Source organism: Ursus americanus, chromosome 25 (genome assembly GCF_024610735.1).
Source record: "Ursus americanus isolate L20-20 chromosome 25, mUrsAme1.1.p, whole genome shotgun sequence".
Lineage (NCBI taxonomy): Eukaryota > Metazoa > Chordata > Mammalia > Carnivora > Ursidae > Ursus > Ursus americanus.
This window is the reverse complement of record NC_142151.1, coordinates 26,064,060-26,089,172: the sequence shown is the minus strand read 5'-3', so window position 1 is coordinate 26,089,172 and position 25,113 is coordinate 26,064,060. Positions and strand designations below refer to the sequence as shown.

The 25,113-nt window shown below is 39.6% G+C and overlaps 1 long non-coding RNA gene across 1 annotated transcript; it reads right to left on the bottom strand.

The window, feature by feature from the left end:
* Positions 1–670: 670 nt before the first annotated feature.
* LOC148107797 (uncharacterized) lies at positions 671–24,723 on the bottom strand. The gene is made up of 2 exons (XR_015721571.1): positions 24,679–24,723; positions 671–840 (listed from the first exon to the last, which is right to left on the bottom strand). It is a non-coding gene; the product is annotated as an uncharacterized LOC148107797 (long non-coding RNA).
* Between the last annotated feature and the right edge of the window lie 390 nt (positions 24,724–25,113).

The window sequence follows — 25,113 nt, the reverse complement described above, 5'->3', positions numbered from 1 at the left end:
CAATATGTGAAGCTGTTATTGTGCTTGCATAAAATATAATTATCTTCAGTTTCACTAAGAGAAAGTGATAGATGCAAAAGATGTAGGGAAGCATCATGACATCACTTCTCTCTCTCTCTCTCTTTTTTTTTTTTTACACCCTGTGCTTTCTCATATATAGCTTGGTAACAGAAAAAGCACTACTTTGGTAATTAGTGTATTCTTGAGGAAATCAGTTCCACCGATATCATATGGTCCTTTTGAGACTCAAATAACAATTGCCATATACGAGTATTAGGAGGTTTAATTGTGATTAAACGTGCTTGACAGAGGCCTGTACACCTCTCTCCCTCCACCACACACCTACATATATCAATGTAAATGAGTAGAATGGAGAACAGTTTATGGAGTGTTCTACAGCAAATTTATGCTTTCAAATATGCCATATATTTTTCATAGCACTGAAGTAATATGGACTAGTTTGGGGTATCAGAGTAGGAAAATATGGAGGCTGAAGCTTTGACCTCCAGTTTCTAAACTGAAGCTATTCTAAACAAATTCCCACAGGAAGTTGTTGAAAGTGCCTAAACTGAAATACATTATTGCTTTATGCCAGTCAGGAAGCTTGGTGAAATCTGGGGACCTTTCTCAGAATATTGTTCTTAAATGCATAAAATAAACTGTCTAGGACTACAAAGGAGATCGATTTTATTGACATACAGTTATAAAAATACTAAAAAGTAAATTTGTGGTATAGTTATATGATAGGCAGCTTCTAAGATGACTCCCAATAGTCCTCATTTCTGGAATTCCTGTCTTGTGCAACTCCCTCTTCTTCAGTGTGGATCTAGTGACTTGGTTCTGAAAAAGAAAATATAGCAAAACTGATGGGATGTCGCATCTCATGAATAAGTTACAAAAAGAATCTGGCTTCCATCTTGCTATCCTCTCTTGCTCTCTCCCTTGCTCGTTCTGGTGGAAATCAGCTTGCCATGCTGTGACCTATCTTATGGAGAGGCTCATGTGACAGGGAACCGGGAGAGGTCTCTGGTCAGCAGCCACCAAAGATCCGAGGCACTCGATCCAACAGTCCATGAAGAACTGCTGACAACCTGAGTGAGCTTGGGAGCAGATTATTTCCCAGGTGAGCCTCGAGGTGACTGCAGCCCTAACAGACCCCTTGATTGCAGCCTGGGAAAGGGCCCTGAGCCACAGACCCAGCTAAACCATGTCAGATTCCTGTCCCACAGAGACCGTGAAATAATAAATATTTGTTATTTAAGCCCCTAATTTGGGGGATAATTTATTACACAAAGATAACGGTTATATATTTGTGTCTTTATTAATGCATTAAATGACAAGATCGAGACCTACAGTAATTTTGCAGTAGCGATGCACGTAAACAATATCTTAGATGTCTGCAACAACTTTAGTGTGGTAGAAAATATGCATGATTTCCCCTGGGGGTGAAGTCACAGGTTGCTAATATTACTGTGGTTTGCTGACTACATTCATAATGGAAGAAATGCTCATTTACAGTTATGCTTTAGTGAAAAAAATATAAATATACATATATGTTAAAATATAAGTATATATATTATGGATATATTTGCTTTTTCATCAAATTTCATAGACCCAGAGTAAGAACTCATGGCCTAAATAACAGGTTATTTGTAGGGCCTTCCAAAACTCTTATTATCAACTCTCTCAGACATTAGAATTAAAGTTCAGATAATAAACCCAGTCAACAGATACAGACCATGGCCACTGCTTACTTTATTAACCTACGGTTGAACATGAATGTTTATCCCCTATCTTTCACTTATTCCCTCTTCTCCAAAGCTATGCTAAATGTAGATAGGCTAAAATCTTAGGCTGGAAAGTGAGAAAACCTTTTATCGAAAACCTCTACCACTGTCAGAATTCATCTGATTTTTGTTTTCAGTATATAAGCTGAAATCGTAAGCTCCCTGACCAAAGTGACTCTTTAGTATTACCTTCACTCTCCTGGGCCTACCTCATGGTAAGTAAGCAGTGAATGCCAAATGATGGCAGTAAGTAATAATAGAAGGAAATTATTAATAAAATCTTTCCACTGGGTGAGTAAAGCTGTTTTCCTGTATATGCAGCTTTATAATTGTGGGATATGGCCAAAGCAGTATTTGGAGGCTAGTTTATGGCTTTAAATGCATTTAACAGAATATACAAAATGTAAAAACAGGTGAACCAAGCTCTTAACTCAGGAAACTTGAAAAAGCAAACAAATCTAAAGAAAATAGAAGGATGTAAAGATTAGTGCAGAATCCCTTCCGGGGTCCATGGCCCTTATGTGCACCATGTATTGCAGCTCAAAACATAATCCGTCCTAGATATAATTCTGTTTTTCAAATGGGTGTAAATTCTATTATGATTAACAAATTCAAATACAGTTCTAAGATATAAAGGCAGAAAGTAATGCAATAGGAAATTTTTTTAAGACTGAAATTGACCTATAACCTCCAAAAGGTGATTCTTTAAAAGTCAAGGAAGTAGGAAAAACCTTGGCAAGACTAATTCAAGAACAAATAGAAAAGACATAAATAGAAAGAATGATAATGGAGATGTAACTGGTACGGAAATTTTTTAAAGCATAAAAAATTGTGATTAAAAAAGAGAGAGAGACTAAAGACAAGCTGGTTGAGCAGTCCCCTCTGTGTGAATAAAAGTAATGTTAATTCCTGATTCACTCCACGTTTAGACTAAAGAGCAACTAATGTTTACTGAGTCTGTGTGTCAAGCACTGTGCTCTTGGCTTGTGCTATCTCATTTAATCCTTATATTAAGCCTGTGAGTTAAGTACTGTTATCCCGTTTTCAGATGATGAAACTGAGGCTCAGAGAGCTAGAGTGATTTACCTCAGTCACCCCAGAGAACGAATGACAAAGGCAGCCACTCAGATTCCCAAAAGAAGCACTACTGAGCAAAAGCAAAAACAAGAAATCTGGAGACAGAGATACTTGTTTTAAGTCACTTGCCTATTTAACAACACGCACAGCAACTGTTAGCTATTCCTGTTATGATAATCCCCATACTTTAAATGGGTTTAAGACCACCACCTCAAACACACAAGAGATAAGGGCAGAAATTCACTTTCAAGGGTGTTTATCCCAGCATTATTTATTCACAGCTGTGAAAAAGTTGGAATTCACCCAGATGTTGAAAGGTAGGAGTCAGTGCGATAAATTATGTCAGAGCCACCCAATGTAATAGCACGTATGTGTTAGAAATCATAAGTAGATCAATGAGTGACATGGGAAGATGTTCAGAATATATGGTTAGGTTTGAGAATCCTTTTAAAGCAGGTTGCCAAGAGTGCAATATCTTTTGTATGAAAATTATGTGAAAAATAACGTGTATATATGTAGACATTCATAATACGCACGTTCATATGCATATTCCAAGACTGAGAAGAAAGACACTAGAAGGACAGTTTTCTCTCAATGTGATTATGAAAAAAAAATTATGATTGTACAGTGTTACGCTAGTAGATTTTTAAAAATTTAAAAATTTTTTTAAAGGAGAGAGAGAAAGAATAGGTGCTTTTCAGTTTTCCATGGAAATCCATTAATTTTCTTACTATGGAAAAAAAATGGAAAGCTTATGGAATAATGCCTTTCCAGTTTGACCCTAAGAGTGTTTGATTCCTGACTCCTCTTCTCACAGTCCCGACTTTCAAAGGGGCTCTTGCTCAGCCAAGCTAAGTGCAACTGCGTTTCTTTGAAAATAAAGGCTCTGTTCTGTAAGCTTTGGGGGCCTTTCACTGGACCCCTTGATCAAACACACGCCAGTCCATTCAGAACTCTCGCCAGACTGCCTTCCGCAAAGCACTTTATAAACCTGGGAACAATGACTTTTAATTGATCCCTGCTTTAATCTTTAACCTGCTTGACTAAATGGCAAACTATTGATCACTGAGGGTCTAAAGCATTCCCAGATTTGGGCTCTTTCTCCCCCAAAATGAAAAGCACCTATGTAAATCAGATGCCTGAAGAAAAGCATGAAGGAAAAGTGAAAATTACTTTATGTCAAACTTCGTGTTATGTTTATTGCTCTGCAAAGGGTAATATAGAACCAAACGGGATTTTAATTCCGAGGACCTGGTTCTGTTATTAGCTGTATGACCTAGGACAGATCAAAAGAGTTCCCTGAAGTCTTATTTCTGCATCTGCAAAATGAAGAATATCAACACAACAGTTGCTGCAAAGATGAAATGTAATTATGTATGGCAAAAGCACTTTGAGACCTATAAAACCCTATACTGGAAATAATATTAGATTAAAGATAGAAAGATCTCAATATGAATAGCTACCTCCTAGGATCACTGTGAAGATTAAGTGAAATTAAATGAGCTAAATTAAGCACCTAGTATAGGACCCAGAATATATTCACATTCAGTGCAAGTTAACTATTATCATTTCTGCTAATAACAGTATTTAGTGATACAATAAAAACACACGTTTCAGAATGGAACCCGCTTTTCTCTTGTCAACTACAAGTCAAATGGATTCTCTGCGTTTAAGGAACATTTTTGATGATGTTAACATCCATGAAGAGAAAAAAAGTCCCTATCAGACCTTTCCTGCTCAGATTCTCGTCTGCTTTCCATTGATTCTTAGAAATTCCTGATACTGAGCTACAGATACAGTGGATTTTCCATCTGTGAAATAGGAACTCTAGTGCATGAGTAAGATGAGGCTAAGTGATGCTGCGGTAACAGATCATCACAGAATTTTTGTGGCTTCAAATGCTGAGGATTTATTTATTGTTTATGCTTTATGGCCTTTGTAGGTCATCAGTAAGGCCATGCTCATCAGAGGCACTCAGTGTTCTAGGCCAGTGGAGAAGCCATCATCTTGAACATTGCTAGTCCTCACGCCAGAAGGAAAAAAAGATTGGAGGGTCTCAAGTAGAGATTGCTGCTTACAACCCATTAGCCAGAAGTAGTTGCATGACCCTATATAAACAAAAGAGAGCCACGGGGCGCCTGGGTGGCTCAGTCATTAAGCATCTGCCTTCGGCCCAGGGCGTGATCCCAGAGTCCTGGGATTGAGCCCCACATCAGGCTCTTCCGCTGGGAGCCTGCTTCTTCCTCTCCCACTCCCCCTGCTTGTGGTCCTTCTCCCGCTGGCTGCCTATCTCTCTGTCAAATAAATAAATAAAATCTTTTTTAAAAAATAAAAATAAATAAATAAAAGGGAGCCAGGAGATAGAATCTTTGGATTCTCCAGGAAGGGGAGAAAACCAGAAATATCTGGCAATTGTACTAATGGGGACCACACATTGTATATTGGGCACGTGAAATTGTACTGTGCAAGTGCTAGCTATTACAATTCCCTTTCTCCACCTCCTAAAGAAAAGCTGACAGTTGTAGTTCCTTGGAGAGGAAAACTGCAGGACACTATGATATTTTGTGATGATACACGCTATATTAGATATGATTTTACAGTTTTAACATCAAGTTAATAAAGAAAAAAAGAAATTTGTTTGGTCTTCAGTTTCCTAAAAATGATCTTCACTGACCTTAGAAATTCACTAATATTACAATTAAATTTTTAAAAGACTTTTTCTTTTTAAAACTGAGAAGTGTTTTTTCCTTCAATTTTGTTGTCTTCCCCAATCCTAATTTTCAGGTTGAGTACAAAAATTTCATTTTCTCAAGTAAGAGAAAGAAGCCTCCACCAAAGACTGTTTTTCATCAGAATGGTTGAATTCCACTCATAAAAAACCCATTGATGTTTAATGTAGGCAGCCCAAGAAAAGCTAAAATAATTTGAATCCATTCTAGAAAATTATTATAGTCACTTTGGTGTAAAGTACCTATTCATATCCTGTGATTCTAGCACTTAAAATTATTATACTTTAAAAATCGAATACTTTCCAGTTTTAAAAGGAATTTTAATGCTAGCACTCTTATTTTTAACAGTAAGTCATGTGTGTATAGTTTGGTTTTGGAGCTGCACTAGAATTCCTATACTTTATTTGGCTTTTCCTCTATAATATATTAGCCATTTAATATGGAATATGTAAAACAAAGTTGATTTCTTTAAAAGTAATTATGACTCTACTTCAAAGTCTGAATTGTTAGAATTAGCTCTTTAGAGACGGTGTGAGGTCTCAGAAAATCTGTAAACTAAGAGGTTTTAGTTGGGCTTTCTTTTTTATACTTTCCATCTTTGGGGGTGGAGATTTCTTTCCTTTTCTTAGAGCCACCCTATTCCGTGACTCTAAGTGCAGGTCCTACTCCCTCAGTTATCTGCTTTATTTTTAAATTTATATATACATATAATTTTTAATTTGTTTTTTTAATGTTGAAATCCCTGGGACTGGAGGAACAGTCCAGATAGAGAATGTCTCTAACTCGAACCCCCATAGTGGGATAGGTGCAAGCAGGTGTTCCTACTACATTCTGAGCTTGGAGGGAAAGTCAGACATGGGGCAACTAGCAAACCTGTTTTCCATGGTTTGAAGTAAATTGTCCATGCCTAGAGGCAGAGGATAGGACAGGCCAAGTAGGCAAGCAGGACAGAGGGTCTCTACCGAGTCACATTGGATGTCGGAAAGTGGACCACATTTGGGATCCACATCTAGACCAAGGGCTGATTCCTTAGCCTTGTGGTCTTGGGCACCTTCTTTAAAATTTCTAAACCTCAATTAACTCATCCATAATAGGGATAATTGAGGAGGACTTCATTATCAGAGGATAATTGTTACTAGGAAAAAAAATTAAGATATTGCATGGAGAGCCAGTATTTTATAGTAAATATAGAAAAAAATTATGTTACATGCATTTTACAATAAAAATGTTAATTAGGGTGCAATTACAACTATATAGTACTTAGACTGGGCAAAGGCTGAATCACGTTAGGGATTTCTCCAGCATAATTTTTCTGACACAATTGTATGATATTACAGATTGACATCCTTTCAGTTGACATTGGACATTACATCACAATCATACAGAGAGGGTCACTCTTGAAAAAAATACCTGTTTGCTGAGATCTATTGATGTTCACATTTTTCTACTTCAAACCTTTGTGTTCAACAGTTTCCACTACGTTGAAGCAGTTAAAACAATTGAGCTCCCTTCTCAGTTATCTCTTCCCATTAGAGGATGTCAACTTTAGGGCAATTCCTAGAACTGGGTGAAAGGGAATGCACGTTTTACACTTCTATACTTATTGCCAAATCGCTCTCCAAAGAGTGTACTAATTTCCACTATAACCAGCACACAATACAAGCAAATGTCCACTTCCCCATGCTTGTTCATGCTGGGCTTTATCGATATCTTTAATCTTGCCCAAGAAAGACTAAGACCTTGGTATGCTGTTAGAGAGCGACCCTAGTGTTAAATAGAAGAGAAGTTTGTGTGGAGACTCATTCTGTGATAGGTCAATTGGCTAGGAATTATTTTAATGTTTTAATGACTTTTGCTTCTTTGGACGACCTTACAACAGTGGGGATTTGGAGGATGAGAAAGGCCATCTCCCTCCATCTAAGAGAGTTGTGGAGGCTAAATTAGATAAAGGTACATAAAGTGACAGCTACTTCATTGGCACACTATCAGCGTACCTTCTTCCTTTCAGCGGTGAGGCTACGGCTGAGTCAAGAGGGTAGGGAAGTAAGTCACAGATCCTGTGGCTTGCTGGAACACAGGGAATTCAAGTAGGGTCTGGGGCAGACAAGATCATCACTAATGTTGGCTGATGCTCTGTTGATCATTTTCTTTTTGCTGAGTAGTTCTGTAAATCTAGAGATAGGGATTGTGGGGGAGAAGTGACTGGATCCGCCTCTCATTCCGCTGCATTCTCCAACCACCCTGTGAGTCAGGTTGTTGTTTTCAGAGGGTTACCGCACACATTTTATGCTGATTTGGTTTCCTGGAGGAAGTAACCCATATAGGGCTTTCAAAAAATTGATTTTTTTTTCTGACTAGGCCACACAGGCAGGGCCTTGTGGACAAGGTTAAGGAGATTATCTTCATGTAATAGCAATAGGAAGCTCTTGAAGGGTTTCAGGCAGAGGGGTGACATGTCACATTTGCATTTTAAAAATGCTCTGACAATAGTATGAAGAATTAGTCTGAGGGGAACCAGAGTGGATAGTAGTGGACCATTAGGAGGCTGAGTTTTATATTTATAAGCACTAAGTCGTATATCATAAGTGGTCTGGGGTAATAATACCATGGTATTATTATTACCAGAAATGAGTATCTGGTCTACTTGTACATAATTTCTACCAGGGCTGAATGGTGCAAAGATGATCAGATATTAAAAATCAGATAAATTAAAATCAGGTCAATCATCTTACTCATCAAGCAAATTTCTGATTTCATTTCCATTTCCATTTTCTTATGGATTAAGGGTGTGCTAATTAGCCAACAGAAATAATTTGCTGGACAACTACATTTTTCATTATGAATTGCTACATGTTCTTTTCTGAGTTACATTATCCTTACTCTGTATTAATTTCTCTAAGTCTGATTATTTCATCACAAAGTTAAATTTCTGGACACGCATAGTTAAGGGTCAAGCTCTGTCTTAAGCAATCTAGACAAAATTTCTTGTTAACATCTTCATGTTCACTGGCTACAGTGTTTTCTATGGTAGAATCACGTTGGAGTAAAATTCTTATAAGGGGGTTAATATACATACTAACTTTAATCATTTTAATGCTTAAAATAGGCTAGTTGAAATATTATATTATATATTATATTATATGTTAGAGTATATTTTATTGTAGTATAGTATGTTATATTATAAGTCACATATATAATGGCCCAGTTTTAGGTTGGGTTTCCTGGGAAGAAAACTCTGAAACTCTCGGGTTAACTTGTGCCAGAGATTTATTAGGGAGTAATCTCTGGAACCACTCAGGTGGGAGAGAGAAAGCTGCAGGGTTAGGCAGAGAGAGAACTTGAACTCAGATGCAGGTGCAGCACAGGCCTCAGCCTATCCCACAGGGAGCTCTGGAGTTGGGATGACCCTTCAGAGTTGTCCCAATTGAGGCAAGGGGCCACGCCTTCATACCCCAACCTCAACCAGCTGTTGAATGGACAGGCAGGTCAGTTGGTGGAGGGAAGAGCTAGAGGGGGCCTGGCTGTGGGCTCTCAGAAGCCAGTGCTCCCAGCAGCTGTGGATTTGAGTCATGCTCTGCGGCACCCACTACCAGCCCACTGAAGGCTTTGTCCTCGGGCTCAGCTCTTATATCGCATATACCAATAAAACACCGCTCTTCAAAACTGCCCCATTATGCCTCCTGATACGTGATACTGAGGTCACATCACTTCTGTATTATCCTGCTTACCCTCAATCTAATCATAAAGAACATCAGACAAATAAAAAGTGAGAGATAATACACAAAATAACTAGCCTATACTTTTAAAAATGTAAATGTCAGGGTGCCTGGGTAGCTCAGTCAGTTAAGCATCCAACTCTTGCTTTCGGCTTAGCTCATGATCTCAAGGTCATGAGATCAAGCCCCAGGTTAGGCTCTGCACTGAGCATTGAGCCCACTTAAGATTCTCTCTCTCCCTTTGCCCCTCTCCACCCACCGCGCATGCACTCTCTCTCTCTCTCCCTAAAAAAAAAAAAAAAAAAAGCAAATGTCATTTTAAAAAGACAGACTCAGAAATTGTTCCAGATTTTAAAAGACTAGAGAAATAAGATAGTTAAATGAAACATTTAATCCCCGATTTGTTTCTTGACCAGAATTTTGTTATTATTTGCTATTAAAGACATTATCAGGACAATTGGCAAAAATAAATCAGATGTTAATGTAAATTTTTTTATTCTAATCATTGTTCTGTGGTTACATAAGAGAATATCCTTGTTCCTAAGAAATACACATAGCAATATTTAAGCATAAGAGGGTAAAATGTTCCATTTGAACAGTACCATTTATTTTTATCTCAAATATTCCCAATTTTTCCCTCAGAAAAACCACAGTATCTGTCAAAGGAGAACATGACATTTTCAGTAACTAGGACTAATTACATCTCATAGAAATGTGTTTACCTAGAATGCATACAAGGAGAATAGATTCTGTTTTCTAAAAGGGCTCTTTCTGGGGGCACCTGGGTGGCTCGGTCAGCTGAGCATCTGAATCTTGATTTCAGCTCAGGTCATGATCTTGGAATCATGAAATCGAACCCTGCATCATGCTCTGTGCTCAGCGGGGAGTCTGCTTGCGATTCTCTCTCTCCCTCTTCCTCTCCCCTCCCCCACCCTCTCTCAAATAAATAAATATATATATCTTTAAAAATGCATACATAAATAAAATAAAAAGGCCCTTTCTTATAGTTCTTTACAAAAGCCAGGTGGCCTCATTTATTTCATACTTGCACAACTACTTTGCCTATGTATTTTGATCTTTAGGTCCAAACTCTCAGTCTGATTTACGTTCCTTGGTATTTTTTTAAACAACAATTTTAAAAATAAACAAATATAAACAACAAGTTGTTGTGAATTAGTTCCATTTTACCTAAATATTATTATTGAACTTCCATGGGAATTACAGTACCTTAAAAAATGCTAAAGTCATCCTGTTTGTTCCATCAGTAAGGTGCTTTGAATCCTGCTAAGTCTGAATAAAAAAAGAATCGCATTGTTGTAAACTTTTATAGTTACTTCATGCTTTCTGTAAAGGGTCCCAAGGTAATTCACAGGCATTGAATTAAGCAATGAACACTCCTGTGAGTATATTGTCTATTATTCTCATTTTACAGATGATTGAGGGCACCTGGGTGGCTCAGTCGGTTAAGCATCTGCCTTCTGCTCAGGTCATGATCCTGAGGTCCTGGGATCCAGTCCCACATCGGACTCCCTGCTCAGTGGGGAGTCTGCTTCTCCCTCTCCCTCTGCTGCTCTCCTTGCTTGTGCTCTCCCTGTTTCTGTCAAATAAATAAAATCTTTTAAAAAAAATGATTCAACTAAAGAAACATTAGAAGGAGATAGATATGTGTATATACATATACACACACGCACATACATATAATGTATGTATTTAAGATATTACATGTAATATAAAATTAATAGAAAACGATGCCTAAAAGGTAGAGCTAATCCCCTTTATTTACTTATTTTTATGTCTTTAGTATACATCTGTGGGATGACCAACCCATCCCAGTTTGCCCAGGACTGTCTTGGTTTTAGCACTGAATATCCTGTGTCCTGGGAACTTTTGCAATATCAGACAAAGCAGAAAGATTGGTGATTCTAACTATATCTTCTGTTTGTCTTTCAAGGTAAATGAATGAAAATTGATTATAAAAGTCAGAGACCCCACTACTTAATAAATTAAAGACTGGCCTTGTGGACCTGAGAACTTAAATGCTCACTCTGTTCCATAATAAAAGTGAGACTTGGGTCAGCTTACATGGGCTTTTGCATTCACCACTGAACATTTTGTCATTTTTTAAGAAGTGACTATGTAGACCTACCCTATGACCCAGCAATTGCACCACTACGTATTTATCCAAAGGATACAAACATAGTGATTCAAAGGGGCACATGCACCCCAATGTTTATAGCAGCAGTGTCCACAATGACCAAACTGTGGAAAGAGCCCAGATGCCCATCGACAGATGAATAAAGAAGATGTGGTATCTATATACAATGGAATATTACTCAGCCATCAAACAGGATGAACTCTTACCCTTTGCAATGACATGGATGGAACTAGAGGGTAGGACGCTAAGCAAAATAAGTCAGTCAGAGAAAGACAAATACCCTATGATTTCACCAGTATGTGGAATTTAAGAAACAAAACAAATGATTGTAGGGGGAAAGAGGGAGAGGCAAACCAAGAAACAGACTCTTAACTATAGAGAACAAACTCCTGGTTACCAGAGGGGAGGTGGGTGGGGGGATGGGTGAAATAGGTGATGGGGAGTAAGGAGGGCACTTGCTGTGATGAGCTCTGGGCATTGTACGTAAGTGTTGAATCACTGAATTGTACACCTGAAACTAATTTTACACTGTATGTCAACTGGAATTTAAATAAACACTTAAAAAATGTACATCGTAATTCCCAGAACACACCAAAAAAAAATTCTTACTCCGGTGTTCAAACCCAACGTACCTTTCTAGCTATAAATGCTAAATTCACTTTCCCGGAACTTCTAGTCTAGTCAGTGTTCAGTGAATACACTGTCCTGCCTTTGCACCTTTGTCCACAATGTTCTCGCTGTCCCCGAATGTCAAATCCTTTAATTTCTCAGATTCTTTCAGATTCACCCCAAATTTTTTTTTAAAGATTTTATTTATTTATTTATTTGACAGAGATAGAGACAGCCAGAGAGAGAGGGAACACAAGCAGGGGGAGTGGGAGAGGAAGAAGCAGGCTCCTAGCAGAGGAGCCTGATGTGGGGCTCGATCCCATAACGCCGGGATCACACCCTGAGCCGAAGGCAGATGCTTAACGACTGAGCCACCCAGGCGCCCCTCACCCCAAATATTTTTTTATTCACTCATTTTTTCAGTCAGTCTTTCTATTTCTTTTTGGTCTTCTATGTGCCAGGCATGATGGCAGCTATTGGAGAAGCAGTGGTGAATGAATTGGAGTTCCTCCCTTCAAGGAGATTTTTTCCTAGTGGCGGAGACAGAGAAGCACATAGGATTTTCAATACCTCCATTCTGTGAGCAGGAAGCCATAGAGGAACTTTGAACTCAGTCCCAGATGACCAGGAAGCTGAATCTAAGCTGCCCCGCCTATTTAACATAAGTCACAGGGATCCTGCTTTTTCCTCTGAGATCACTGTCCTTATCATTCATTTCACTTTTGCTTCTGTGGAGCTCTGTATTATTGCATCGAACACAGGCATTTTTAAACGCTCAGTCATAGCTCCCTGACGCAGTTTTAATCCTCATAGTGGCAGAGGGCGTAATCTTTCATTTCTTTGTCCTCCTACCCCTCCTCCCAATTTACAACAATGTCTGTGTATTTTCTAATTATCACCTGGGTACCTAGAAGAGCTCATTTTCAGTAGACTATTCAGTGCACCTGCCCGAATCTTTTTTATTCTCTCAATTTTTCCTTCAGAAAGTATTGATTGAATACCTACCATATATCAATAATCACTCTAGGTGCTCGGAATGTTGCAAGTGCTATGATAAAATGTGTACAGCGTACAAACTGTATAAAGGATGAAGTGATTTCTTCTTGTTTCCTTTCTGGTCCAGTTTTCATTTTAAGGGATTGTTATATAACTTAGCTAAAGGTAATTTAATTACTATACATAATAGCCATACACATGGCTATACACAAAAGCTGTTTCATTCATTTTTGCTACCTTTTAACCTCACCTTTCTTTATATATAAAATATGAATAACTTGAAAATCCATGCAGTGCTAATTTATAGTGTATGATTGCTGATGACGGGGCTCATTACTGATCATTATGGGGCTGCTGCTGCTAGGGTCAAGACCCAGTGATCCTTTGGGAAGCCATTCATTAACATACTTCTTACTTCTATTTTGCCAAAGTCTGTCATTCCTCACAACGTGTCTGGGAGTTCTGTTGATGTGGTTTTTTTTTTTTGACATTTTACATTTTTCCTAGGGACCCTTCCTATTACAAAGCTCCCAGCCCCTTGGACCTCTAATAACTTCTCTTTCTCACTGCTGTGAGTTCTAAGATTGGGCTCACAGGAGACTAGGAGCAACATGTAATTCTGTTTACATAGTCACTTCTTTTTTTTATTCTTTATTTAAATTCAATTTAGTTGGGGTGCCTGGGTGGCTCAGTTGGTTAAGCATCTGCCTTTGGCTCGGGTCATGATCCCAGAGTCCTGGGATTGAGCCCCGTATCGGGCTCTCTGCTCAGTGAGGAGCCTGCTTCTACCTCTCCCTCTGCTGCTCCCCCTGCTTGTGCCCTCTCTCCCCTTCTCTCTCTGTCAAATAAATAAATAAAATCTTAAAAAATTATAAATTCAATTTAGTGATAGAGGTAGAATTTAGTGATTCATCAGTTGCATACAATACTCAGTGCTCATTACATCACATGCCCTCCTTAATGCCCATCACCCAGTTACCCCATCCCTTTGGGAGATGCTAAAATCAAAGAAATCCTGTAGTCTGGTAGCAGGGAATGGATGCACTATCGAATGAGGGAAAGGAAGACACAGAGCTGTTAAAAGTCCAGGGCAGGGGCCCAAGTCAAAAAGACAAGAACTTTGGGGTGGCCTTGAAAAGAGAAAAGCAAAGACAGGTGAGAGAGATACTTTGTTTGTGATCCTATCATAAAACAGATACATTCAGGAGAGACTTTGAAGAAACAATCTCTATAGTAGATTGGCTATGGGCAAGGGCAAGGAAAGAATTATGTTCGGGGCCTGGATAAATGAATGAATGAAAACTGTAGCTACAAGGAAGAGAAAGAAAGAAAGAAAGAAAGAAAGAAAGAAAGAAAGAAAGAAAGAAAGAAAGAAAGAAAGGAGGGAGGGAGGGAGGGAGGGAGGGAGGGAGGGAGGGAGGGAGGGAGGGAAAGAAAGAAAGAAAGAAAGAAAGAAAGAAAGAAAGAAAGGAGGGAGGGAGGGAGGGAGGGAGGGAGGGAGGGAGGGAGGGAGGGAAAGAAAGAAAGAAAGAAAGAAAGAAAGAAAGAAAGAAAGAAAGAAAGAAAGAAAGAAAGAAGAAAGGAAGGACGGAAGGAAGGAAGGAAGGAAGGAAGGAAGGAAGGAAGAAAGAAAGAAAGAAAGAAAGAAAGAAAGAAAGAAAGAAAGAAAGAGAGAGAGAGAGAGAAAGGAAGGAAGGAAGGAAGGAAGGAAGGAAGGAAGGAAGGAAGGAAGGAACGAAGGAAGGAAGGAAGGAAGAAAGAAAGAAAAGAAAGAAAGAGAAAGAGAGAGAGAGAGAAAGGGAGGGAGGGAGGGAGGGAGGAAAGAAGGAAGGAAGGAAGGAAGGAAGGAAGGAAGGAAGGAAGGAAGGAAGGAAGGAAGGGAAGGAAAATGTAGGGGGATGAATTTGGTTTGGAATGTTGCTATGGTAGTTCAGCTTAAAGATCATTCCAAATAATTCCATCACTCCCTGTACATTCAAGCTGATTCTCCCTTCAAGAGAAGGGTCCTCTTCCTGAATCTGGCTGGACCTAGACTGCTTTCACCAACAGAATACAGAGGAAGTAATATTCTGGAACTTCTGAACTCAGGCATTAGGAACGACTGGCAGCTTCCACTTCCTCCCTCTTGGAGGTTGGAGCCATCAGGGAAGAAGTCTAGGATACCCTGTTGAAGAGAGAGAGGCCATGGGAATAAGACGACACATGGAAAATCATCAAGGCACCAAATGTCCAGGCCCAGCTGCTATCTGACCTCAACTGCCTGAGAGACTCCAAGTGAGACTCATAGAACTATCCTGCTGAGCCATCCAAGTCAACCCATGGAATCATGATTTACAATAAAAATGGTGGGCATTTTAAGCCACTAACTTGGGATGGTGTGTTAGGCAGCAATGGGTAATTGCAATGGTTGCTTCTAATGTAATTACAGTATATTCAAGGGAGAAAGGGCGGCAGCAGAAAATAAAGATAAGTTGCAAGACTGGGACACAGGCAGAGGGGCTGTGGCCTGAGGAAGAATAGACCAGCTGGCCAGAACACTTCATCATTCTCTTGCCATGGTCCTAGGAAGATGGAAATCCACAATTATTTTGAAGGCCTGTAAATTAAACCATCACTTTCTCCTTACTCTCCTCTTCCATGCCTTAGGCAGAGTATCAGGTAGCCAGGCATTTACCTCCCATCTGCATCACCCCTGTAGTAGGGTTGCCAGATAAAATATGGGAGATCCAGTTAAATTTGAATTTCAGATAAACAATGAATCTTTTTTTTTTTTAGTATAATTGTACTTATAGTAGAAAACAATTCATCATCTGTCTGAAATCCAAATTTAACTGGGCACCCTGGTTTCTGTTTTTGCTAAATCTGGCAATCTTATCATCTGCCACAAAATGGAGAGTTCTTTCCTAAAAGGAGAACAAGGACAGCCAGTGTGGATATGGGCTTCCAGGGTTTCCCACTGCACTCAGAAGTTTGGAGGCCCACCAGTGTAATGGCTGCCTCCTGAAGTGAAGACAGCCCGTCAGCAAATCCCACCCAGACACACAGTTAAACTTTCTAGCATTTCATTCTTACACATAAATAGGTAGCCAGGTATTCAACGAAAGCCTACAACATTAAAGAGAATGATCAAGAGAGAGAAATAGAAAAAGTGGCCCTAGACAAAACAACTAATGCAGGGAATAGGACAGAAGTTTTTAAAAATGGACGTAAAATCCCCAGAGAAATTGAGGTGACACTGTATTCCTAAAACATGAATAAGAAGCTGTGGAAAAGGGAAAGTCAGAGAGCAAAACTCCTTCTTGGAATTGGAAAATACAGCTGCCGAAACAAAATATTAAAAAGCTTGGAAGATAAACTAAGGAGATTTGGCAAGACACAGAATAAAAAGACATTAAGATAAAAGAGAGGAAGGAGAGTTAAGAAATGAGGGATCATTCCAGAAAGCCCAAACTGGTTAAAAAGCATTTCAGAGAAAAAAGAAAGAACAGCAACAGAATGGAAAAGCTAAATGGAGAAACAAGCTGTCTTTGTATTGCACAAGCCCATTGATTGCAGAACAGGAAGGGGGGGGGCCGAAAGAAAAAACACAGATATGTCACTGGAAACGTATAAAGATAAAATCCTAACAGCTTCTAGAAAAAGTTTACACATATATACACACGCGTGAGTGTGCACACGTCATTACCATGAAAGGAATAAAAGGCAGGCATGAGTCAGACTTCTTATCAGTGGTAGTGCTGTCAAAATTCTGACAGAAAATGAGTTTCAACCTAGAACTCTACGTCCAGCCTATCGATTAGGTTGAAGGCAGAATACAGACATTTACAAGTATGCAAGAAGTTGGAAATTTGGGGCACCTGGGTGGCTCAGGTGGTTGGGTGTCAGACTCTTGATTTCAGCTCAGGTCATGATCTCAGGGCCAGCGGGGAGTCTTCTTGTCTCCCTCTCCCTCTGCCCGCCCCCCCACTGTGCGCTTGCTCACTCTTTCTCTTAAATAAATAAATCTTTTAAAAAATTTGCTTCCAATGCATCCTTTCTTAGCAAGACTATACTTGAGTATAGTCTCCAGCAAAATGGAAATAGAAGTCCATAAACAAGGAGGGCAATGAAGGGAAGTACCAGGATGGCATCTATTTAGCAGGTTTAAGAGAGAAACTCCTTCATTTAGCCAGCAAATATTAACTGTGCACCTACTACATGCTAGGTCCTCTCCTAGGAGATGGGGGTTCAGCAGTGGACAAACAAGTCATCATAGTACTTACGTGCCTTGAGGGAGGCAGAAAAGAAATAAACACATGTGCATGTCATCTAGTGGTACAAAGTGACAAATGCTATGAAGGAAAACAAAGCAGGGGAAGGAGAGGTGTGCCAGCTCAGGTATGGTGGACGAGGAAATCTTCTCTGAAAAGTGACACTTGAGGTGAGGCTTGAATGAAAGAAGGAACTGGGCCATATGCAACTCCGGGGGAAGAGTATTTCAGGAAGAGGAAAGAGCAAGTGAAGGGCCTAGAGGTGGACGTGAGATTCCCGCGTTGGAAGAGTGGAAAGGAGACCACTGAGGTTGGGATATTGAGAGTCATAGGAGGTGATGTCAGAGAAATTAGCAGGCCCAGATCACAGGGCCTTCCTGCGGTGTTAACTGTGACAATAAATTCATTGGAGGGGTTTTGAGCCAGAGAATGAAGTGTGCAGCCCCATAGAGGAATACAGGAAAAAAAGGATTTCACAGGCTAGAAGGTGAGATTGAAATGATGACAAATATTAGGATCAAGGCAAAGAATGAAAGACAAAAATGGAAGGTAATTTGGAACCCTAGGAAAAATGGGTGGTACAATAAATAAATGTAATTATAGCACATTATGGGGCTTCCCACTGAAAAAAATTCAACTCAGCATAATAATATAAATCATTTTTATTGACTCTCAACTTTTAGGATGGGATTGGAGTAAGCATTAAACAGTAAGCAGAAGAGCACCGTAGTTATGAGCATGGCTTCTAGAACCAGACTGCCTGAATTTGAATCCCGGCCTTGGCGTTTATTAACTAGGTGACCTTGGGAAAGTGATTTAACCTCTCTGTTCTTCAGTTTCCTTACCTATAAAAATGGGTATAATGAAAAGTACCTAGCTTGTATGGCTGTAAGGCATAAATGAGTTGATATTTATAATGTAGATGGAACAGTGATTCCATCTGAGCACATGGTTGGCATTAAATTAATGTTTCTTCGAATTATAAAACCTGGTGTGATCAGAGAGCAAGAGGAAAGTGCTCTACCCAAATCTCTCGGGCCTACAGGTGTGAAGTTCCACTATTAGAGATTTCGCTGAAGGCTTCGCCATCCTTTAGAGCCCCTGTGAAGTAAAAGTTCTCTTGAGAGCGATGACATCCTAAATTCTCATTTGCTCCAAAGTGGTTAGAATAAATCAAGTCCTTTCCAACTTTGATCCTTGTCTGAGCACACAAGCAGCATGGTGGACGACTGGGATAGGCAGAGGGGCCCATTCTCCAGGAGAGTAGACAGCTTCGGAAAGGGTTAGGGGAGGATAGTTCGAGAGGGAACTAACTAGAACTCCAAGACAAACAAGCTCCTAAGCTGGCCAAGAACCAGACTTCAACCAGTAGAGTCTTGGCTCCTGATTCTCCGTGGCCAGTCCTGTCTGTGTCGCGTTGACATGTTTAAACCAGGACAGACCAGGGAACGAGTGCCAGGTTTGCCGCAGGCTCGGGCGGTTTACTACCAGATGGAAAAGCCATGTTGTTTCTGGGGCTGTCATGGAGTCGAATCCCAGGGACCTCTTTCTTCACATTTATTTTTGCTCAAGGCTTACGGCCCCTATAGTGGACTTGATCCCAAAGGGTGGTCCCTGAACCAAGTCAGGCTGGAGGATTTGGGATGGGCTGTTTGTTCAGGCAGGAAACGGCTCACAGAAACTCCACCCGCCTTTGGGAGTGGTTGCCTTGGGAGACCTTTCAATCCCCTCTGACTAGGGCCTCTGGCTGGCTAAACTCTTCTACTATTTCCACAAAAAAACAGTGTCTGCGTTTGAGTGGAAAGAACATCCATACAAGTTAGGACCTGCCCCTTTGCAAGATGAGAATTTCTGATCCATAGGCTGTCTGCTTTGGGAGTTGATGAAATCTGAAATGTGACATTTCCAGTAAGCCCTTTCTGCCTTCTAGGTTTCACTTTGGGAGAAACATGATACAGGAGGAAACTGTGCTGGCTTCAATAGTCACCCCCGTATCTGCATCCAAAGTGTAGAAATCGTGACATTTTAAAGCTGAAAGAGACTTATTATCATCTCGTCCCCTGCCTTCTTTTTATACATGAGGAAGCTGAGAACCGAAGTCACTGAGTGACCGAGATTAAACTTAGGTGTATTGACTTCCAGAATAGAAATTTAATTCATCAGACACCATTTGTAACCTGGGGAGGATTGGGGAGAGACTATTTGAGGCTTGGTGGAGACATTTCTTTTCCTTGCATGATATAATTATTATCTACAAATATGCAAAAATAATTTCAAATGCTGTAAAATTTTTAATAGTTCTTAAATGTTTTAAGAATTTTTAAAGAGTGCAAAAATTTAAAGCTACTTATATCTCACTGAAGCCTGTAACCTGTGGCATGCCTACTGAGAGACGCTGCAAATCACCTCACCTTAGGAGCTGGTAAAGCGCTCCAAAGTGGAATATAATTATTTTTTAGAAGATTTTATTTATTTATTTGACAGAGAGAGACAGAGCACAAGCAGGGGGAACCGCAGAGGAAGAGAGAGAAGCAGGCTCCCCGCTGATCAGGGAGCCTGATGAGGGCTCCATCCCAGGACCCTGGGATCATTGCAGGGCTCGATCCTGGGACCATGATCCAAGCCGAAGGCAGACATTTAACCAACCGAACCACCCAGGTACTCCTGTAATGTAATTATTGGGGAAAAAAAAAAGTAGTAGATATTTCTCTTGCAGCCCCACTCCCATTCAAATGGCCGGGTTTAGACGTCTGGTTGGTTGTGAATGCAAAAGAAACTCAGAAGCTTGGGACTGGCAATGGCCAGGTCAGTCCAGCCCCACGCGTACACTGTACTGTGGGCCCAGGGGTCCCGAATCCAGAGCACTTGGGAGCTGGAGACACAAAGGAAACAGGAGAGGACAGAAAGTTTGGGAGCAAACAGGTCGGAATCAGACACATAGGATTATGTTCAGCTGGTGACGAGCCCAGCACTCTGGAACTCTCAGCATGGTGTGCCCATGGCCTAGGCTATAAAGTGTATCCACCCTGAATTATGGAAATACTAGTATGACGCCAGACTGATAAAATGGGCATATGGAGAAAAACAAAGTGACTCAATGCTTAAAAGGTGGAGACAGGGATGGAATTGGGAATGCAGGATGTCAGGGAAGAGAGCGAACTTTCCTTAGGGCAGTATCAGTGAAAACTAGCCTCTGCTCTCAACACTTATCCCTCTCTCTCTCTGACTTATCACTTACACTCTTCTTTTTCTTTAATGAGCTTTATTTTGTGATCAGTTTTAGGTTCACAGCAAAGCTGAGTAGAAAGTACAGAGTTCCCATATACTCCCTATCCCTACACAAGCACAGCGTGGCCCACTATCAACATGCAGTTCCAGAGGGATGCATTGGTTACAATTGATGAGTTTATTTATATTGACACATCATTATCACCCAAAGTTGATAGTTAACATTGGGTTTCACTCTTGGTGTTGTATACTCTGTGGGTTTTGAAAAATGTATGATGAATGTAATCCACCATTATAGTATCATACAAAATTTTCAGTGTCCTAAAATCTACTATGTCTTGCTTCTTCATCCTTCCCTATCCTATAACCCCTGACAACCACTGATCTCTTTTATTTTCAGAATGTCATCTAGTAGGAATCATATAATATTTAGCCTTTTCAGATGGGCTTCTTTCCTTAGTGATAGGCAGTTAGGGTTGCTCCATATCTTTTTTGGCTTGATAGATTATTTCTTTTTAGCACTGAATAATATTCCATTATCTGGATATACCATAACTTATTTATCCATTCACCTACTGAAAAATATCTTGGTTGCTTCCAAATTTTGGTAATTATGAATAAAGTTGCTGTAAGTATCTGTGGGTAGGTTTCTGTGTAGACATAACTTTTCAACTCATTTTGGTAAATACCAAAGAATGCAATTGCTAAGTTATATGGTGAGAGTATGTTCGGTGTTTTAAGAAACTGCCAAACTGTCTTCCAAAGTGACTGTACCATTTTGTATTCCTCCCAACAATGAATGAGGGTCCCTGTTGCTGCACAACTTTACCAGCATTTGGTGTTGTCAGTGTTTTGGATTTTAGATATTCGAATAGTTGTGTAGTGGTATTACACTGTTGTTTTGATTTGCAACTTCCTGGTGACATAGGTTGTTGAGCATCTTTTCATGTGCTATTGCCATCTGTATTTACTCTTTGGTGAAGTATCTTTCCAAGAGTTTTACTCATTTTTAAATCAGATTATTATTGTTGGTTTTTTCTTGAGTTTTTTGTATATTTTGGATAACAATCCTTTATCAGATACACCTTTTGCAAATATTTTCTCCCACCTAGTGTCCTCTCATCCTCCTGACAGTGTTTTTCACAGAGCAGAAGTTTTTAATTTTAATGAAGTCTAGTTTATCAATTATTTCTTTCATAGATCATTATTTTGGTGTTGTATTTAAAAAATCATTGTCACACCCCTGGTCATCTAGATTTCCTTCCATGTTATCTTCTAGGAGTTTAATAGCTTTGCATTTTATAATTAAGTCTATGGTACACTTTGAGTTAATTTTTGTAAATAATATAAGGTCTGTGTCTAGATTTTTTATATGCAGATATCACTGTTTGCTGAGAAAGTATCTTTTCTCCATTATATTGCCTTTGTTTCTTTGTCAGTGTAACTTGTTGGGTTTTGATTGAGATTGCATTGAATCTCTAGATCAAGTTGGAAAGAACTGACATCTTGACAATACTTTGTCTTTCTATCCATGAACATGGAATATCTTTCCATTTATTTAGTTCTTCTTTGATTTATTTCATCAGAATTTTAAAAATTTCTTCATATAGATCTTGTATATATTTTGTTAGGTTTATAGCTAAGTATTTCTTTCTGGGGGTGTCAATGGAAATGACATTATGCATTTTATTTCAAATTTTACATGTTCATTGCAGGTATATAGGAAAGCAACTGGCTTTTGTATATTAATCATGTATCCTGCAACCTTGCTCTAGTAGCTTGTTAGTTCCAGAGGTTCTTTTGTCTATTCTTTCAGATTTTCTTTTTCTTTAAAAGATTTTATTTATTTATTTGAGAGAGAGAGTGAGCACAAGTAGGCAGACCAGCAGGCAGAGGGAGAGGAGAAACAGGCTCCCTGCTTAGCAGGGAGCCTGATGCAGGGCTATATCCCAGGACGCTGGGATCATGACCCAAGCTGAAGGCAGATGCTTATAGACAACTTATGCTCTTTTTAAGTTTTGTTCTACCTGTGTTATTTCAGTTACCTCCATTGGAACAGCAGAGTTGAGGGAAGCCGTTCATAGGCAGATACAATTTCCCCTCTGATTCCCCATACTGAACTGAGCAGAGCTGGAATTCAGCTCGTTTGTGTTTGGGTCAAAGCACTTGGAATGCTGATGAAAGGATGAGACAGTGGGTGAATAAGGTAATTACTTCACCAATTTTTGAGATCTTTTGTCTGATTTTTGGCTATTGTTTCCCCCAAGTGCTTTCTTTACCCACACAACCATGGATGGCTGGAGATGCCTTCTCATTTTCAGACCTGGTATAAAATTTGAAATATGTAACTGGCTGGTCCTTGAGTTTGTCCTTTTGCAACACTGGCTACCCAGCTGATCTCCAGAAAGATATCTCCTCAATGGAGCAATCTCGGAACTTAAAAAATAAATAAATAAAAGATACTTTTGCTGCTATATCCTATCTCTCACCCCCAACCTCTCAGAACACCTGGGTCAGGTCAAGTGGCCCCTACAAGCAAATATTCTACAAATGTGTGTTCAACATTGATTTGGGGAGGATATGGGTAACTTATTTTTTTAATCAATAAAAAATATATTTAAAAATATTTACTTGCTAATTCACTTCCACACTGACCAATAGGAAATGTTCTAAAAGCATTTAACAATAAGTTCCCATTTTTCTGAAGTTCTCTTCTTTCCTCTGTTTTGTTCATATGTAATTTTATGAACCAGAAAACATTTTGGGAGGTGTATGAAAGGGTGAGTAAAACAAACCACTTGCTGTTTCTCAAGAAACAACACTAGGACACACATTAATTGATTCAGGAAATTTCAGCTGACCACTAGTGAACATGTGCATCTCAAAAATATCCAAATTAGGTGGACTGCTGCTAACAGAGTGTTATTTTCATTTCCTTTTGAGGGCAGTGCCTACCTCAGTGAGACTGGAACCAATTTTCATTTCCTTAGTACATAAGCAATTGATAGAAAAACCAGAGTTAGTCACAGCTTTCCAATTCATTCCAGTGAAATGTTAGAGTTGATTTGTTTTTACCAGTGTTATTTTAGCATCCTTTTAAAATCCCCTTCCCCCTTCCACCTCCTCCCACAGCTGCCCACTGGCCTGCCTCTTTCATTGGCTCCAAAACATTGGTCCCACCTAGTTCAATCACATAGCTCCTTTCTAAAATACTCTTCTTTGGCTCACTAACTGGAAGTTGACAACTTATTCCTGAATAATTTAACTCCTTTCTTGAACTGCCTCTTCTTAAGACCTCTCTTAACTTTCACTTCTAAAGGTGGGAGGAAAGTAAAGGTGTTAAAGACTCACTATGTAATTGGCTAATTACATAACCCTTTTTACCCCTCCCCAACAGCAAGGGCTTTCACTCAGCCTGACGTAAGGGCATAATATAACCCTAGTTTGATCTATATTTATCACATTCCCACCTTTACTCACACTTGAGTGTGATGATTTGACTGGGATTTTTTTTAGTCAGGAAACGATGGGCATGTGGAAAGAAGAGGTAAGTTTGATTTATACTGTAATGCTACACTGACCAGTTGCAGGAATATCCACTTCTATTTAAAATTTTATATCCAGGGGTGCCTGGCTGGCTCAGTCAGTGGAGCATGCAACTCTTCATCTCAGGGTTGTGGGTTTGAGCCCCATGTTGAGTGTAGAGATTACATAATAAAATATTTTAATAAGTAAAAAATTTAAAAAAATTAAATTCCATATTCCACAAATCTATTGGCAATGTTGTTCTGGGAAGTAATTTGGAAATATGTATCAAAATCTTAAGAATATCTACACTAGTCAAGTTGCCTAAAGTCAGAAAGCCAGTTCAAAATATTTTAAGCAAAAAGAGGAATATATTAAGTCAAGTATTTGGGAAAGTCTAGGGGAACCAGAAACTCAATGATGTCATCAAAAATCTCCCTTCTCTCTTCATCTCTCAGCTCTGCTTTTTCCTGTGTTGATATCACTGTGGCTAAGATGGCCCACATCAGTTCCAATCTTAAATGGTCCTTGGTGCCCATAATTTCAGAAGAAAAGAGATGTTTTCATCCAAGCATCATTATCAGATTTAGAATAATTCCCTCTTACCGGCTCTGCTTGGATCATATGCCCACTCCTGGACCAGTCACTCTGTGGGGGGTAATAGGAAACAGGACACTGTGATTAATCCCAACTCATGTGACAAAAAGTTCCACCAGGTGGGGGGAGAAGCAATTCCTGAAAGGAAATGGATAAGTGGGATAGGAGGTCAGTTCTATCATCTTAAAAAAAGAAGGAGGAGAAGGAGGAGGAAGAGGGGGAGGGGAGAGGAGGAGGAGGAGGGGGAAGAAGGGGAGGAGGGGAGGAGGGGGGAAGGAGGAGGGGAGAGGAGGAAGGGGAGAAGGGGGAGGAGGAGGAATTCTAGGCAGGCAGAAACAAGGGATATCTATATTCAATGTTCATCCTCTTCTATGAATTTACCCTTAGGAAATAACCAGATATGTGAAGGAGTTATCAGGTTATTCATCAGAGAATTATTTATAA